This window comes from Pristiophorus japonicus, chromosome 7, assembly GCF_044704955.1.
Source record: "Pristiophorus japonicus isolate sPriJap1 chromosome 7, sPriJap1.hap1, whole genome shotgun sequence".
NCBI lineage: Eukaryota > Metazoa > Chordata > Chondrichthyes > Pristiophoridae > Pristiophorus > Pristiophorus japonicus.
This window is the reverse complement of record NC_091983.1, coordinates 63,226,205-63,235,684: the sequence shown is the minus strand read 5'-3', so window position 1 is coordinate 63,235,684 and position 9,480 is coordinate 63,226,205. Positions and strand designations below refer to the sequence as shown.

Here is a 9,480-nt window from a genome sequence, read left to right as displayed (position 1 = left end):
GAACCAGGGGTCACAGTCTAAGGATAAGGGGTAAGCCATTTAGGACCGAGATGAGGAGAAACTTCTTCACCCAGAGAGTGGTGAACCTGTGGAATTCTCTACCACAGAAAGTAGTTGAGGCCAATTCACTAAATATATTCAAAAAGGAGTTAGATGAAGTCCTTACTACTCGGGGGATCAAGGGGTATGGCGAGAAAGCAGGAAGGGGGTACTGAAGTTTCATGTTCAGCCATGAACTCATTGAATGGCGGTGCAGGCTAGAAGGGCTGAATGGCCTGCTCCTGCACCTATTTTCTATGTTTCTATGTAGGTGGTCTTGACTGCTGAAGAATCCACGCATGTCATAGTTGTCGGCTAGTTGCTGGATCTCCTACACTTTCTCCACCCACCATCTGTTCTTTAGGTTGTGAGTTTTTTCTTGGGCCTCGGCCTTCAGATGTCTGTAGAGCTGTTTTCTTGCTCTCGAGTTGTGTTGCTGTTTCCAGTCCAAGAATGCCATGCGCTTGCAGCTTATTAGCTCCTGGATCTCCTGGTCATTCTCGTTGAACCAGTCTTGGTGTTTCCTGGTCGAGTGACTGAACGTCTCTTTACAGATGCTATTTATGGAGGCCTTGAGGGCAGACCAGGCACTGTGGACACTCTGCATCTCTGGATCACTGGGAGTCATCAGGTTGGCAGTGAGGCGCTGGCTGAATAGTGCTTTCTTAGGCGGGTCGTGGAGTGCTGCAGCGTTGATTTTCCTGCGACATTGTTTCTGTTGCCATTGCTGTTTTGGGGCTATGTTGATGGTGATGACAAAGCGGATTAGGTAGTGGTCTGTCCAGCAGTCGTCAGCTCCTGTCATGGCGCGGGTAATGCGCATGTCCTTGCGATCCCTTGCTTGGATGATGACGTAGTCTAGCAGATGTCAGTGCTTGGAGCACGGGTGCTGCCATGAAGCTTTATATTTGTCCTTCTGATGGAACATATGTTGGTGATGACAAGGCCATGTTCTAGGCATTTCGTCAGGAGGAGGGTACCATTGAAGTAGGTTTTCCCTACCCACTCTCTGCCAATCAGACCTCCCCAGAGATCTGTATCCTTTACAACTCTGGCATTAAAGTCACCCAGAAAGATCAGCTTGTTGTCCGTTGGTACTCGGAACAGGGATTGTTCGAGGCTGGAGTAGAATTCTTCTTTGGTCTCGTCTGTAGCTTCCAGTGTTGGGGCATATGCGTTGAAGACTGTAGTGAACTGGTTCCAGGCTAGAGTAGTCCGAAAAGTCATGAGGCATTCGTTTAGCCTGCAAGGGGAGTTTCTGAGATGGCTCACTAGTTTATTTTTTATGGCGAAGCCAACCTCATGGAGGTGGCGATCTTCTTCTGGTTTACCTTTCCAGAAGAAGGTGTAACCATCACCTTGCTCCTTGAGCTGGCCTTCCCCTGCCTGCTGGGTCTTACTTAGGACGACAATGTTGATGTCGAAATGTCTGAGCTCTCAGACAATGATGGCAGTACACCGTTCCAGTCCGTCGCTGTTGGGGTTGTCCATGAGGGTCCTGACGTTTCAGGTTCCGAACTTCATCTTGAAGGGTGCAAGATGCCTGTGCATGAATTCTTTTAACGTGGGGTGGCCAGAGCTCACCAGCAACCACAGTGGCTTGGCAGAGGAGGTCTTGTTCCAGTGGCAAGGGGATCCAAGATGACTGGAGACCAGGCTCCGCTGTATGGGCGTAGTACATACACACACATATACTCCTACTGTCCAAAAGGATAGTTTGCAGGTACAGCAAGTGATTAGGAAGGCCAATGGTATCTTGGCCTTTATTGCAAAGGGGATAGAAGCAGGGAAGTCTTGCTACAGCTATACAAGGTTTTGTGAGACCACACCTGGAATACTGCATGCAGTTTTGGTTTTCATTTTTATGAAAGGATATACTTGCTTTGGAGAAAGTTCAGAGAAGGTTCACTAGGTTGATTCCGGGGATGAGGGGGTTGACTTCTGAGGGAAGGTTGAGTAGGTTGGGCCTCTACTCATTGGAGTTCAGAAGAATGAGAGGCAATCTTATTGAAACGTATAAGATTATGAGGGGGCTTGACAAGGTGGATGCAGAGAGGATGTTTCCACTGATGAGGGAGACTAGAACTAGAGGGCATGATCTTAGAATAAGGGGCCGCCCATTTAAAACAGAGATGAGGAGAAATTTCTTCTCTGAGAGGGTTGTAACTCTGAGAGCTGTGGAAGCTGGGACATTGAATAAATTTAAGACAGAAATAGACAGTTTCTTAAACGATAAGGGGATAAGGGGTTATGGGGAGCGGGTGGGGAAGTAGAACTGAGTCCATGATCAGATCAGCCATGATCTTATTGACTGGCGGAGCAGGCTCGAGGGGCCGTATGGCGTATTCCTGTTCCTATTTCTTATGTTCTTATGTCCTCCTTTCTTCTTCCAGTGCCGCTCCTGGGTCACGACCCCGCTCCTGGGCTTCGACCTCCGTTCCTCGCTGCTTCCGACCTCTAGGCCTTACCGACCACCAGATCTCCCGCTGCAAATAAATGATGCAGGACTGCCAGCACTAATTGGACCGGGAGTGTGGAAGCTGGGCCTGAGGTCAGGATATCCATTGCAGCGGCACAAAAGAGCACCTGCAACTTAAAGAAACGCCTGCACTACCTGTGCTGTGAAAGGGAACTGCTTGTCATTTTTTCTTTACTGGATTTTTAAGGTTTCACTATGTTAAAGGCGCATTGTGAAAAATTTTCAGAAAGCCGTATTTTTGTTGCTCTTGATAAATGCACATCACAATGATGATAATTGTTTCAAAACATATTAAGGGAGCATTGGCACATTAGGGCTGAAAATGCAACCTGTGTTAACAATTCGAGTACCGAGGCCCCTTATTATATAGCACGGAGGATTGAGGTTTACTCCATACCTGTATAGATGAACACAGGGAAATGCAGACGAGAAGCACTGAGCATGTTGGGAATCTGTGAACAAACTATGTGCAAAAGCTTTCATTAAAGCCCCCAAATATTATGCTAAATCAGGAGACCTTCCCAGAACTCAGCTGGAGTTTCTGAGCAGTGCTCCAAACTGCTAAGTGCCAGTTTCAAACGAGTGCTGAAGGGGAGACCTGCTGGTCACAGGACCACCCTGACTTAAATGGCCACTTTTCACAAGACCTCCAATGGTCAGTTCCTCAGTGGGTAAAGCAAAGAGGTGCTGGCCTTGGAATGCCACTTCGCTGGCTGCTGGTGCCCAATGTTGCAGCTGCCGATCGACATGGCACTCTCAGCACATCATGTGCTGCACACAGGTGCTCCTCAAACACATCTAACTGAGCTGACCTTGCGATACTGTGCGAGGTTGATTTATTCCGGCACATGCGCTGCAGTACCTCAGGAAAGACGAACGGTGCCAGCGGTACTGCGCTGGGACAGTATTATTCACCCCAATGCCTCTCTCTAGTTCATTCAATAATTCAAAGGACAAATCGGGTTGTATTTCGAATTTAAGCCTACATTTTCTGAGTACGCACAGGGAGCAGGGAACCTTGCCAGCACTTGTAGGAAAATCGTGGGCACGCTGCCACAATTTTTCAATCGTCTGGGTGCAACATCAAAAGCGATGCGCCCACCAGTCTCCATTCCGAGTTAAAATCAGGCAAGGTTCGTCGGAGCCAGCACATAGTGAGAAAATTACCTCCATAAATCTTATTCTCAGCATAACAGAACACGCTTCACTTAGTCACTGCCCCCGAGCTCTCACAGTGTTTGCTATGGGGTCATTTGCGTGGGTGTGTGCAGGAGCTGTGCCAGCACTGAATGGGCAAATGGGGGACAAGTAGATTTGGGCGAGCAAGCCTGAGGTCCATTTTTCACCAGATATGTACATAATGCCGTTCTGAGTCCAGGCTATATTTTTTAAAAGCAGGGAGCAATTGTACTTCTGATGCCATATCCTGATTAAGTCTTTAAAAATATGCTAATCGACCAGTAGCAGCATTTCCTGTGTGTTAAACCAGGAATCTTGCTGAAGTCATTGAATGGTCATTCAAAATGAGCACTGCAACCTCGTCCATTTGGATGTTGCACTCTCAAAATGGAATACCATTATTAGCTATAGGATGTTATTTTGCTGCAATACTTGTTTCATTTTTAATACATATTGTTTCTGTAGTATTTAATGTTGGTTTTGATTGCAGCCTAGTTATTGCAATTTATAGATTTAATTGCAGCCCTCCTTTCCAACTGAGTCTCATTGACAGCTGCGATTTAAGTTGTTGCTATTTTGAAAATGAGTATCTTGCCAAGTATACATCTCTATATGCTTGTTGCAGAGGATTTGAGGAGGAATTGAATTGAATTGAATATATTTAAGGCGGAGATAGACAGATTTTTGAGCGATAAGGAAATAAAGGGTTATGGGGAGCGGGCAGGATAGTGGAGCTGAGTCCATGATCAGATCAGCCAGGGGAGAAATTAAAAAGGATATTAGGAAAGCAAAGTGAGAGCATGAAATATTCTTGGCATTAAGATCAAGGAAAACCCAAAGAAAGGGTAGGGCCTATTAGAGACCATAAGGGTAATCTGTGTGTGGAGGTGGAAGATGTGGGTATGGTTCTTATTGAATACTTTGCATCTGTTTTCACAAAAGAGAGGGGCGATACAGACACTGCTATTGAGGAGGAGTGTGAAATATTAGATGAAATAAACATAGTGAGAGAGGAGGTATTAAGGGGTTTAGCAGATTTGAAAGTGGCTAAGTCCCAAGGCCCAAGTTGGATCCAAAATTGTCTCAGAGGCAGGAAGCAAAGGGTAATGGTTGATGGGTGCTTTTTCGACTGGAAGGATGTTTCCAATGGGGTTCCGCAGGGCTCAGTACTAGGGGCTAGAAACTCCACTTTTTTTGCATGCTTAACGCCCACTTAACGCCCATTTCACCGCTGAAATGACGTATAACGCCCATATAGCGCCCATTTTGGCACAAAACGGAAACTGGCGGGCACTTTTAGGAAACTTATCGGCGAGCGTTACTTTCCCCGTGTGCTTAACGGCGGGAAAAAATATTACCACCCGCCTACTTTTTGGGGGCGGAATCAGCAGAATGGGCAAAATCAACCCCCCATAATATCACCCAGTGTTAGTTACCGCACTGATTTAACGTCGAGATTCAATAATACCGCCCACCCACTTTTTTTTGACGTAAAGAGCATATTTACCGAAACTAGCGGCCATGAGATCGCCCAGCGTAAATTTCACCACCTCGCACACATATCGCCCACAATATCGCTCGCCCAAAGAAACACCCAAAAAAAGTGAAACTAACCGGAACTAATCATAGCGTTATGGACGCCATGTTCTAGATCACATGTCGCATCCTTTAAAAGGCTGCTGTGCTTCAACCTCGGCAGAATTCGGATGTACTCTGCAGGTCATTGGAGTTGATGTGAACATCTCTACAAACATCTTGAACGTACTGTGACCGATTGGAATTGAATAGGTGTCTTCGTCAGGACATTCCTTGTTTGTGACCAATCGATGGAAAACAGAGAGCTACTGCAATGGGGCCTGCCTTTTCTCACCCTCTCTCGGTGACCAATTACATGCAGCAGATTCGAGATCGCCGAAGGTACGCTCCACAGCATTATGTGCCCAATGTAAGACATGACAGACTGATGAGGAGGACCAGACGTTACACCCCCCACAAGTACAAGGAGAAGCAGTCTTACCTCGACTTGCCCGACACCACCTGCCTTCGGAGACTGCGCTTCCACAAAGAGGTTATCACTGAAGTATGCCAGCTGATAAGGGCAGATCTGCAGCCTGACAGCACCATCAGAACTGCACTGTCCGTCGAGGTCAAAGTCACCGCGGCACTGTCGTTCTACGCCTTGGGTTCTTTTCAGGCCACAGCTGGAGACATTTGCGGACTTTCTCAGCATGCCACATATTGCTGCATTAGACAGGTTGCTGAAGCCCTGTACGCATGCAGGAGGGACTTGATCAGCTTCCCTATGACCAGGGAGGCACAGAGTGAGAGGGCTCTAGGATTCTCCAGATTTGCAAACGTCCCCAAGGTAAAGGGAGCAATAGACTGTACGCACATCCTGATGCGGGCACCTTTTCAGGATGCAGAGGTTTTCAGGAACTGCAAGGGATTCCACTCCCTGAAGGTCCAACTGGTTGTCCACCACCAGCAAATTATACTGGCAGTGAATGCTAAATTTCCGGGAGCATCCATGATGCTCACATCCTGTGTGAGAACACTGTATCTGACTTGTTTAACAATCAGCCACAAGGTCAATGCTGGATGCTTGGTGACAAAGGATATGACCCCGCCACCTGGCTGATGTGACACCCACACTGAAGCCAAGAGGCGATACAACAAGAGCTACAGAGCAACTCGCAATATCATGGAGAAAACCATTGGAGTGCTGAAGCAGTGCTTTAGATGCGTGGACCACTCAGGAGGTGAGCTCCAATACCACCCTGAGCAGGTTATCCACTTTGGTGGTAAAAACAGAGAGACAGACTATTATCTGAATGGTGACAGATTAGGAAAAGGGGAGGTGCAACGAGACCTGGGTGTCATGGTACATAAGTCATTGAAGGTTGGCATGCAGGTACAGCAGGCGGTTAAGAAAGCAAATGGCATGTTGGCCTTCATAGCGAGGGTATTTGAGTACAGGGGCAGGGAGGTGTTACTACAGTTGTACAGGGCCTTGGTGAGGCCACACCTGGAGTATTGTGTACAATTTTGGTCTTCTAACTTGAGGAAGGACATTCTTGCTATTGAGGGAGTGCAGCGAAGGATCACCAGACTGATTCCCAGCATGGCAGAACTGACATATCAAGAAAGATTGGATCAACTGGGCTTGTATTCACTGGAGTTCAGAAGAATGAGAGGGGATCTCATAGAAACGTTTAAAATTCTGATGGATTTAGACAGGTTAGATGCAGGAAGAATGTTCCCAATGTTGGTGAAGTCCAGAACCAGGGGTCACAGTCTAAGGATAAGGGGTAAGCCATTTAGGACCGTGATGAGGAGAAACGTCTTCACCCAGAGAGTGGTGAACCTGTGGAATTCTCTACCACAGAAAGTTGTTGAGGCCAATTCACTAAATATATTCAAAAAAGAGTTAGATGTAGTCCTTACTACTAGGGGGATCAAGGGGTATGGCGTGAAAGCAGGAATGGGGTACCGAAGTTGCATGTTCAGCCATGAACTCATTGAATGGCGGTGCAGGCTCGAAGGGCCGAATGGCCTACTCCTGCACCTATTTTCTATGTTTCTATGTAGCTCAATTCGTGGTGGTGTGCTCCATGCTGCACAACTTGGCTATCAGGAGGGGACAAGAATTGCCTGATGAGTCTGACAGAGAGAGGAAGAGGAGGATGAGGAGGTGAACTCTGACATTGGCCCAGACAATCAGGCTGATGCTGAAGCCATGCCCTCGCCCCCTTGTAGACCACATGAAAGGGCCCATGGTAGCATGATAGCTGCAAGAGTCTTATGTCAGGAGCTCATCAACGATCGCTTTGCATGAAAGAACGTTGGTGTTATTTACAAGGCTGACACACTGCTGGGTGTGCAGGTGATACATCAATAGTGGGCATCACCTTGGTGACAGTTAAAATTTAAGTTGATTGAAGTTAAGTTTAATTATACCTTTTGATGTTAAGGAATCACCAGCATGTAATGGTGCAGCTATCTGAGCCAATGCACTACAAGGTTTTATTAAATAAAAACATTTAAACCAAACATTAGTCTGAAATCATCAGTATTTCCGTATTTCTCAGCCTTTTGGCTAAGATCATGCGTAACTGACCTGACAGGGGAGTAACCATGACCAGAAAGTGGTTCTCCCTGGATCAGGAAGGTGGTTCTCCTATGCTTTTTGGAAATAGGAGGTGGGTGGGGGGCTTGACCCATCCACCTCCATTGCACAAACCTGGTATTGCAGTACTTCCAGGAACGGTGCTTTGGCTCTAGGCCTTTTGGCTAAGAGCAAAAACATTGGCGCAGAGTGATCCTTGAATGGGCCCAAGGTGACCTTTGGCGTTTATGATCTGACAAGTTGATCTGACAAAGAATTGGAAAGATTGGCAACGAATAAAACATTAAAAAAAAAATTCTGTACAAACCTCTCTCTCTGTCTCCTCTTCTGCGCATGTCATGATGACGCTTGACCTCCTGAATCATGGGAATCGAGCATTGCCACGCCGTTGCTAAGGACGGCGACACTTTATGGCAGAAGGTCAAAAAAATTTAATGCTACCGCCCATTTCCGATCGCTCGCGGTAACGCCCATTTTCAAAAATGAAGACTAGGTGTTTTGAGAATAGGCGAGAAGCCGGCAATCTGAAAACCCTTTTTTACCACCCATGCTGGAAATAACGCCCATTTTTGGGTGATAAGCTCAAAAGTGGATGTTCTAGCACCAGGTCCCTTTTTAAAAAAATATACATCAATGATCTAGACTTGAATATAGTGGGTATGATTAAGAAGTTTGAAGATGATACTAAAATTCACTGTGTGGTTGATAATGAAGAAGAAAGCTGCGGACTGCAGGAAGATATCAATCAACTGGTCAGGTGGGCAGAACAGTGGCAAATGGAATTTAATCCAGAGAAGTGTGAGGTAATGCATTTCGGGAGGACTAACAAGGAAATGGAATATATATTAAATAGTAGGATACTGAGAAGTGTAGAGGAACAAAGGGACCTTGGAGTACATGTCCATAGATGCCTGAAAGTAGCAGCCCAGGTAGATAAGGTGGTTAAGGTGCTCTTGTATTCTATGCCTTTATTAGCCGAGGCATAGAATACAAGAGCAGGGGGATTATGCTTGAACTGTATAAAACACTGGTTAGGCCACAACTGGAGTACTGCCTGCAGTTCTGGTCACCGCATTACAGGAAGAACGTGATTGCACTGGAGAGGGTTACAGAGGAGATTTACGAGGCTGTTGCCGGGAGTGGAGAATCTAAGCTATGAGGACAGATTAGATAGGCTGGATTTGTTTTCATTGGAACAGAGGAGGTTGAGGGGAGACTGATACGCTCATAATAAATGATGAAACTGAATACTGTGACAATGAGTAAGTGTGACCTTAGCTCCTTTAATAAGACTCCAGAGTGCAGGTACCTCGTGGGTGGCCAGTTTATATACAGTGCTCCCAAGGGATGCTGGGATCCCTTGGGACTCCAACAGGTAGGCCCTCTGGTGGTGGTGTGATACAGGTTGTCAAGGGTTAAATACATAACATCACTCCCTCGTAAAGTTGATAGTACACTTATTTACAGGGTGAGACGATCTGGGGCTTTTCGCTCCCTTGTTGATCATCTCGGTACAAATGCGGGTGTGGGTGAGTTGGTCAGTTCTTCACTGGGCTGCTGGGCAGCCGGCCTTGCCGGGCTGCTGGGGATGTTGAGTTCGGCTTCGTGGTCAACCATGATGTCAGTTGCCACTTGTGCGTGTGTTGGAGGGTCAAAG

The 9,480-nt window shown here is 46.7% G+C and overlaps 1 non-coding gene across 1 annotated transcript; it reads left to right on the top strand.

Moving 5' to 3' along the window:
- The first annotated feature begins 7,776 nt into the window (after window positions 1-7,776).
- On the top strand, window positions 7,777-7,974 carry LOC139267528 (U2 spliceosomal RNA). Its single transcript, XR_011593921.1, has one exon. It is a non-coding gene; the product is annotated as a U2 spliceosomal RNA (small nuclear RNA).
- Window positions 7,975-9,480: the final 1,506 nt, after the last annotated feature.